Source organism: Euprymna scolopes, chromosome 33, assembly GCF_053919585.1.
Source record: "Euprymna scolopes isolate OS-2025 chromosome 33, ASM5391958v1, whole genome shotgun sequence".
NCBI lineage: Eukaryota > Metazoa > Mollusca > Cephalopoda > Sepiida > Sepiolidae > Euprymna > Euprymna scolopes.
The window spans coordinates 71,060,485-71,070,792 of record NC_136514.1 but is presented as its reverse complement, the minus strand read 5'-3'; the positions used below and the strand labels follow the sequence as shown (position 1 = coordinate 71,070,792).

Sequence of the window (10,308 nt, the reverse complement as noted above, 5' to 3'; positions counted from 1 at the left end):
CTTTATTCATAAAAATAAATTTGCATGATTATTGAAGTGAGCTGGACACAAGTAGGTTACCCGTTATGAAATAAGATTAACGATAATTTGATAAATAAGTGTAAATAAAATGAGAAACGTGTGTAGATTAGAAAGAGAGCCTCAGTTTGAATGTGAAACTCGCGTCTGCGAATCAAGTTGTCTCTCCCCCGTTTTCACAGCAGCTGTTAATCGAGGTGCACTTGGGTGGTGCATATCAATTACAGAACAGATGGAAATCTGAAACGTGTTCATTTCTAACGCGATTCATTTACAAGCAAAAAAGCTTTAAATAAATAAAATGTAACATCTATTTGATATCAAATCAGCATAGGATGGGTAACAAAATCGAAGAGTTCAAACGTGTGAGTGCAACATCTTTCATTTAAAACTGTTCCCTCCTTCTCTCTCTCTCTTTCTCTCTCTCTCTCTTTCCTTCTCTTTATATATATCTCCCTCTCTTTATATATATATATATATATATATATATATATATATATATATATATATATATATATATATTTTAACGAATGATAAAAAGTATTTTTTTGTGTAGTTTCAAATGTTAAAAAAACTTCAAAGACTATATATATATATATAAATTGTTCGTTATATGCACATTGAGCCTGATAAATTAAAGGATCGGTATGAATAAAAGTTGAAATATAATTGAAAAAAAAAAAACATTTACACACACACACACACACACACACACTTTCTTTCTCTCTTTCTCTCTCTCCCTTTCTCTCACACGCACACACACATATAAAGTAACTGATAAAGAATAAAAGTTACATATAGCTATTATAACATCAGAACAATAAGGAAAAGTAAAAGAGATATAGAAGAAAAAAAGAAACCTCATTAGACCATGATACTTCGAAGTTAAATGTAGGCACCGCCAAAAATGGCCGAAAATTGTTGTTTTTTAAAACGAAATTACATTTATTAAAATCCATTATTTCTGAGTAACTTTTTTTTCCAGAAAGATAAAACCCTTGAATTTTATCATATAGAAAACAGAATAATGTAAAACTTTTTCTACTATTTTTAATTAAATTTTAAATGTTAAATTTTCCCAAAAAGTTAACAATTGACATTTTTTGTCTTACACAAAAAACGTACATAAATATTTAAAAAAAAAAAGGTTTTTGAAATAATTTATTTATTTATTTGTTGCCTAACTAAGATTTAGGATGATTTTCTATGAGAATATGCAAAAATATTATAATATAAGTACCTGGATTTCAAATAATTCCACTTATTCATATAGGCAACCAGTTACTTCGCGTCGATCTAGACAATGTTTACGTTTGTACTTAATAAAAAGCAAACTATGGAAAACCAAACAGGCAAAAAAAACAACTTATTTTTCAGTGACGAAAATTTCAATGTATTATTAACGCTGAGGCTGGCCAGTACCAGATGGGTGACCATTTCTATGAGTTTGGTTTTTAATGTGTATGTGTGTGGGGGCCAGGCTCCCCAAAATGGGGGGGGGGCAATTTAAAGCAGAATAAAAAAAAATTATTTCAGCGCGTTTGGTCCACCGTAGTCGAAAGGCGGCAAACGTTTTCAAACGGGATCGAAAAAATGATGCTATTTTTAACACAAAGGGCACAATATTTATCGAATTTTTTTTTGTATCGATTCTTCAAAGCATGCCCTGTTTAATAATGGTCGTGCATTATTTGGCTCGCTAAAAACAAATTTGTTAATTTATTTATCAAAGATTTTAAAATGGCTTTTTTCGTATAAATATTAATTTTTTTTTGTTTTTGTTTTGCTTAACTTAAATTAATTATTTTACTTAACATATTCACCGAATTTCACACTTCAAAACTGAAAAGCGGGATAATTAAACACAATCGAAGTTCTGATATTCAGACGTCAAAATAAGGTATGCAAACAATTTTTTTTTTAAATCTATAATTCTGTCCTTTACAACAACACAATATGTTGTGTTCAGTTTCAGATGATTATTTTAAGCATATTTGTACCCCCTCAAAACAAGGGGGGGGTTGTAAGCAAAAATATATATATATATCGTTTATGAAAAATAAGTACACTGTTATAAAGTTCATTCTTCTCTTAAAATGTCTGAAAATTTCGTATTGATTGGATAATTACCTGATTTTTGGTAGATTTTTAAAAAGACGGCCCGTCAAAAAGTACTTACCTGCCCCCCCTCCCAGTTTTGGCGGTGCCTAGCTAAATGCGTCTCATTAGATGAGGAGAAGGACCAGAATTATACAAAATGTAAATATAGATAGAAACTGGCTCAATAACATTTAAATTTGAAATGAGAATGAATAAGTAGGTGGAAAATATAAAGCATAAAGTAGCGACCTTGGAAAACAAGAAAAAAACAATGAAAAATATCCAAATTATAAATAATGTAACGAGAAGGAAGGAGATAACTATACGAGAAGAAGAAGGAGGGAATATTAGAATACAGACAGACAGATAGTACATATGTAAGAAATATAGCATGTTTTTGTTAAAGATATACTCTTTGATAGCCAAATTGCATATATATATATATATATATATATATATATATATATATATATATACACATATTAATTTATTTATTTAAATATTATTTTACGTGCATGAAAAAAATCCTATGGACATGCGTGTTTCTGGTTTTCTGTGCTGACGAAGGCTAAAAGGCAGAAACACGCATGTCCATAAGAATTTTTTATGCACGTAAGATAATATTTGATAATAAATAAATACGTCCCATAAAAATAAGGGTGATCTATTCATATATATATGAATAACAATAAGAACTTAAAGCTCTCAAAAAATTGCTAAGGTAGCGGAAAAAAATTAAAATAACAGTGTTTCGAAGTTGTTAATATCACTAAAAAAAATGCCAACAACAAAATCTCATATATATATATATATATATATATATATATATATATATATATATATATATATATATATATATAGGCAACATAATCCACATTTTTTCTATATTGCAAGTGACAGTGGTAATATTCTAACACAGATCTATGCCCCTTTAAAGGGGTTTCAATCCTAGAGATACTAACTTAATTTGTATATTTCAGTCGATTATGTATACATATAAACAGATGCATAAAAACATGATAGAAACACATACATTAGTTTATTGTGAATATCACATGCTGCCTCGGTTGTTGATTCTAACGCATTCATTAATTTACTGTTAATGTCATACACTTCAACGCCGCAGCTGTTGCTCACTTCCATGCACGCATGTAACATCCACACATACACGCGCATATATATATATATATATATATATATATATATATATATATATATATATATATATATATATATATATGTATGTATATATGATAATAAAAGGATAAAAAAATTCGACTATATGAATTTAAAATAGAAACGAAGAAACAAAACACTTGACGATTGGTCTGTTTAATGAATTTTATCAAGACATTCCATAAATCTTTTTAGCTGTTTTCACATGTGAAGTATTTCCTTTCGGCTTCCGGTTCCAGTGTCAGGTAATCAGAATAGAAATATGAATGGTTTTGTCACCTTCTTTTTGTAGTTATTTTCATTCAGAAATTAGTTTGTAGGCTCTCTTTAATTATACTTCGGTTTCCAGATAATGCCGATCATCAGGAGAGAATATACACGATTTATCTGGAAACCGAAATATAATACTCCACAATTAAAAATAACCTACAAACTAAACTGTATTAAAAACATATTAAATGAAATAAATTTAAATAATAGCGCATAATGAGTGAAAAAATATAAAACAATGCAATAAGACAGAAAATACTACTAGCAGATAGAGAGAAGGTTATTTAATACGATTTTAACCATGTGGCTGCTCTCCAAACCAGAACTTTTGTGAACTTTCTTTAAAATCTATTAAGGACGGAACTTTTAGAAAGCAACATCGCCTGATGATGTCTTTAGTTAGTTACAACCAGTTGACCGAAACATACTCATGACTGTGTAGTCATACCTAAATGTTTATGTAAAAATAAATAAAAAGTATATATATATATATATATATATATATGTGTGTGTGTGTGTGTGTGTGTGTTTGTGTGTGTGTGTGTGTGCGTGTGTGCGCATAAATTTGGAGTATATCTGTTTTATCATTCATATGCTCTGTTAAATTTAACATACATCAAGCTTCATAAATAGAAGGATTGCTATAAAAAGAGTAAATTATAATTGAAAAAGCATATTATTTATATATATATATATATATATATATATATATATATATAAATAATATATATATATATATATTCATATATAATATTTCAGCCTGACGAATCCTCACGAAGATGAAACATCCAAAATTCTGTGTAGTTAAATTGCCAAATATATATATATATATATATATATATATATATATATATATATATATATATATATATATATATATATATATATATATAAGAAATAAATGACAAAAGTCTATATTCCAAATTTCATGATGTTGACCATCTTACAATTTATTCCTTTAATTATGTTGATATTTACACTTCTTGACAGTAACTGTTTCATAGCACAAAATCATTCATTTAATTATTATATTAATCACTGAATTTATTTTGCCCATAACTCATCAGAATAAATAGCAACTATCAATCGACCAAAAGAAAATAAAATGCATTTGTGCATCATTACAATATCAGAAAATTGGAAGAGAAGGTTCAATTACCTTTTATTTTATCTTTTATAAGCCATTTTTCATAACAAAGGTAATTACAGTTTATCTTTCAATTTTCCCTTTTAAAGAATCAAAATCTGCCCATTTCACTTATTATCGTTTCTAATCCTTTTATGGTGTCGTTTATCGTTCAAATGACAATCTCATTAGCTGTTGATAAGTGCTGACCTTGATAAATGCTGATCCATTCATTTAAAAACAAACTTTGTTATAGAGTAATGTTCATCTATCCTATATTGGAAACAGATAAGTTCTTCCAAACGCTATAAATAGTTATATGGCAGTTATGGTGACAGTCATTATTAGCAGCTATAGCCACAGTACCGGACGCAGACTTTACATAACATACTATTCCTATACTTTTGTAAACACACTCTTGTAAATATACCACCGTCTTGTCTTAATTATTATCGACCCTTCAAGGTTACAACACTGACAACAAAGATTCAAAACCTATATGCCACAATTCTGGAGACAAGGTACTCAGACTTATTCAAACCAATATATTTTTTCAAACGTATGTCACACAACCCTGGCAACAAAGGTCTTTGTCGTCGTCGTCGTCGTTGTCGTCGTCATCATCATCATCACCATCACCATCATCATCATCAAAGTTTCAAACCAAAAGACCAAAAGAAACTTCAGCAAGGACCATCTATCATGTTTCCTGTTGACCAACTTATTAACGGACACATATTTTATTTTTTATTTTTTTAATAAATGCCACTTTTGTAAACTTTTTGCTTCATACGCGAGTTTGTTTTTCCTTTCTTTGCCATTATGTCTCCCTTTTTAGGTTTAATTCCAGCATCGGTTCCTGCAACAATATATATATATATATATATATATATATATATATATATATATATATATATATATATATATATATATACCTGTTTATGTCAGTCTGTTTATATCTACATATCAATCTGTTGATCAATAAATTAATCTGTGCTAATCTTTTTTCGGCATAAAAAATTAAAAAACAAACAAACAAACAAACAGAAATTTGATTAGAAAATCGAACATGAAAATAATTTTTCTTCTTTGCAAACTAAAAACAAGACATGACGACTCACCTTGAACGACTGCCACGAAGAACAAAGCTGAATATCAGGATCTTTTTTTATTTCCTTTAATCTCTGTGACTCTCCTCATCTGACATTCAAGATTTCAACTATAATCAATTCAGGAACTTTTTCTTTAATAATCTCATGTTTACATATTACAAAACAAAGAAAATATTGTAAAAGCCATTTAAAAAGTATATTGGTCTGTTATTCTTTTAATCTGTTATTCATTTATTCTCTTATTCCATTAGTCTAATTTCTCTCTAGTCTGCTATTGTTTTAGTCTGTTATTTCATTAATCTGTCATTCCATTAATCTGCTATAGTTTTAGTCTGTAATTTTAATTCTGTTAGCCTGTTATTCCTTTAGTTTGTCATTTGATTAGGGTTTAATACTTTTAGTCTCTTATTTGCTTGTCTGTTTCAGCTTTAATCTGTTATTTCCATAGTCTGTAATTCCTACCAAACCAGGAGTGGAGCCCCGAAGGTGGATCAGCATGATGTGCTAACTGACTCTGGCAACTCCTGCAACCAAACTGGTGCCAAACGTACTGCTTTCATTTGGAACACATTAGCAAGGTTGAGAGGGGATTCTTGAGTACTGGGCAGATTAGAACCTCCATACATTTTGCCCAGGCTTGTGCCTTGGAGAGGTCACTTCATTGCTGCTGCTCCAGTGACAGAAATAACACAGGAGACAGCAGTTACTAGTTACTTGGATATTACGGGTTGTCTCCGATGGTTGGAAGGATCATCGAAATCCCAACTAGTCAGCCATCGCCCACCTTAAGCCGGGCAACCCCCGGCCAATTACTGCTGACCTGCCAATCTGTTTGTTTCATATGGTGACTGGAGCTAGGACAAAATCCGAAAAGCAGATCAGAAACTGTGCACCTGCCAAAACCAAACCTTCAAAACTTTCAAAACCGTCAGTGCTAAGACTGGCAATTTGGAATGTTAAAACCATGTGTCTTGGACTCTCGAATGATCTCCAGCAAATTGATGATGTGAGAAAGACAGCAATCATCAACCGTGAGCTCAGCATTGACATTGCAGCTCTACAGGAGACAAGACTCGTAGACAGTTGCAGCATCAGAGAATGGGATTACACTTTTTCTGACAGGGCAAGGAACCAGAGGAGCTATGCTTACGTGGTGTTGGACTGGCAGTTAAGAACAGTCTGTTATCTGCAGTTGAACTTCCATCTAAAGGCACGCCAAGAATCCTCCCTATGCATCTCTTCAGCAGATCAGGCCCAGTGAACATCCTGAGTATCTACGCTCCCAGCACTAGAGCTGAGGTAAAGGACGAGTTCTACAAGATGCTACAGAATTCCATAAAAACAATTCCTGCTTCAGATAAGCTATATCTCCTTGGTGATTTCAATGCCTGTGTTGGAGCCAACCATAACTCCTGGCCTCGTTGCAGTAGTCATTTTGGCATCAGCAAGATGAACGAAAATAGACAACGACTCCTCAAACTGTGTACATTCAATGACTTATGTATCACACATTCACTGGCACCAACTGGATCTTGTCATCACCAGAAGAGACTCGCTGAATTGCGTCTGAAATACTTGCAGCTACCACAGTGCAGACTGCGACACTGACCACACAGTAGTTGTATCAAAGTTTAAAGTTACCCAAAGGTGCTGAGTTCAATCCTGAACAAAGACAGTGAAAAGTAACATTCAAAACAAAGAATCAGCAACTATGTCCCAGAGCCTAGCTGGAGTCCGAACATGGTACCCCCGTAATAATAATAAAGGGTTGGGTTTGAGACTCCTAACAAACAGTTCCCCAGTTCGATACAAAACACCTGATGAAGGCTGGAGGGCAAAACGGCCGAAACGTTGTGACTATAACAACCAAGATGAGGAAGTCAGTCCGACAATCTCAATAAATGAAACCTGTTCTGTTTGGGGAATATATATATATATATATATATATATATATATATATATATATATATATATATATATATATAAAAGGAATTTTGTCTGTGTGTCTGTGAGTTTGTTCCCTATAGACTCGAAAACGGCTAGGCCGCTTTTTATGAAATTTCGAAGGAAAGTACTTTATGTACTCGGCAGTGTTCTTAGATAGGTTTTGTATAAGAATGTGTTTGAAACGTATCGATAATCAAAATAATCCGATAAAAGCAGGAACAGGTGATTTTGATCAAACTTAACACCTTACACAATTCAAAAGCACAATTGCATATGAGAAGTTTTATTACTACAAAAGCCGAAAAGTCTGACGTATAAAATCAACAGTAGGTTCTTTCATATGACAGAGGTGCATTCAAAATCATTGTTTCTATTTAAAGCACAATTGCGCCATGATACTTGAATTTTTCATTTTAAACTTAAATTCAAGCCATTATCACTACACAAGCAGTTAGGCCAGGCACATAAAATCAACAGTAGTTTTTTTTTATATGACAGTTTCTGTTTATAGCACAACTGAAGCATGATACTTTACTTTTGCCTATCAAATTTTAATTCAAGATATCATATATAAAAATAATTTTATAAAATCAACAGTAGGTTCTTTACGAAGCAATGTAAACTACAATGTATTGTGGACTAAGTTCATTGAAAAATGTACGATTTTACCGATTTTGATGACAATAACATCGGTGTGTGAAACATTCGATGACCATCATTCAATCTTGAGCAACGTCGTGTCCCCCTGCTAGTATATATATATATATATATATATATATATAAGAGAAAGAAAATTAAAACTGTAAGTTGAACTTTACAATCAAAATTTATTGTTTGACTGAATACTCCAAAAAACAATTTACAAAGTCCTTATTCCGCAGAGTTTCAAAGAATGCTATTCTTATAATTCTTCTCATCAGAGGACATAAAGACATCAGCAAATTATATTTGTAGCAATGCTAGAACTTGCTAGTTAAGGCATTAAATGAAACCGCAATTTATTGTAGTTATAAATTGCCAAATAAAAAAAATGAAAAAATATTGGATATGTAAAAAACTAATATAAAAACAAACCGCGCATAATATTTCAGCTTGAATGAAAGTTGGTCCAAAATGCAAAATAGTTCTTTAGATAGAATGTATTCCAAGATAAATCCAGCCTGACGATGCATATGATCCGATTGGAAAGTTTTCAAAAATCCGATTGGAAAGTTTACAAAACAGCTGAAATAATGTGTTTTCCGGGCAGTGCAGTAGTCCAAAGAGAAGTCTGTCCCTAGTTAAATGGGATCTAATAGTAAGAAGAGAGAAATCCAAAATGAGAAACTTCATCCTCGGCTTTAAAAAAAAGTGATTTTAAGCGGGGGTGGGGAACAAAAAAATGTGAAAGCTCGTATTACTGTGACCGGAAATTGTTTAGACAGAATGAAACAGATCTTTCTATAAAGAAATTCAATGTCATTATTAAAAGCAAAAGTGTAGGATTGATGATTATAATTTTTTAAGTGTTGCAGAATCATAATTTATTAAGGCTGTCAAAATGTCATGATGATGATAAAGGTAACATAATAATAATAATAATAATAATAATAATAATAATAATAATAATAATAATAATAATGATAATAATAAATGCAAAATAATTCTAATAATAGTATAGTCAATGACCATGGGTAATAATGATAATAATAATAATGATAATAATAATAATAATAATAATAATGATGATCATAATAATAATAATAATAATAATAATAATAATTTAGTAATTATAGTAACAAATTTAGTAATAAGTATATAAAAAACTAAAAAGATGTCGATAATAATAATGTTTATAATAGCAGCAACAGGGATATTGAAACAAATGATTATGTCAATCATATAGCGATATTGATAAAAGTAAATATACACATATACATACATACATACATACATACATACATACATACACATATATACATACACACATACACACATAATACTTATACATATACACATAACATAGATATGCATACTTACCCACATTTGTACATAGATAAGTACACCCATAAACCTACAAATACATATATATATACACACACATCCATACACACATATATATACACATATATATATACAACGCACAACACACATCTAAATAGACATAATAATAAAAATAAATAAAATAAAAACCTTCATATATATATATATATATATATATATATATATAAATATATATAGATACACATACATAGACATACATAAGGATAATTATATACACGTATAGAAATTATAACATATGCTAAAACTGCTACCACTCCTACACCCCACCACCACCACCACCACCACTACTAATATATATATATATATATATATATATATATATATATATATATATATATATATATGACAGCCCCTTTAAGAAATACGTTTCTTATAGTTGAGCACTTTCTGTTGAATAAAAGTCGGTCAATTTAGCTCTTATGCGTAGATCGTCGTATAACGACTTGATCACTGTCTGTCTGACGTAATGAACATTTAAATTTAAAATGTTTAAAATTCAACGCTATTTCACACGAT

General features: G+C 30.5%; 1 long non-coding RNA gene across 2 annotated transcripts in view; it reads left to right on the top strand.

Annotated features, from left to right (window-relative positions):
* Nucleotides 1-252: 252 nt before the first annotated feature.
* The window catches only part of LOC145258022 (uncharacterized), a 28,066-nt gene continuing 18,010 nt past the window's right edge, over nucleotides 253-10,308 (top strand). Inside the window, exon 1 of one of the 2 annotated variants that reach the window (XR_013864032.1) lies at nucleotides 253-383. This is a non-coding gene — a long non-coding RNA (uncharacterized LOC145258022). The remainder of the gene's footprint in view (nucleotides 384-10,308) is intronic. The other variant, XR_013864031.1, reaches the window with a different exon arrangement.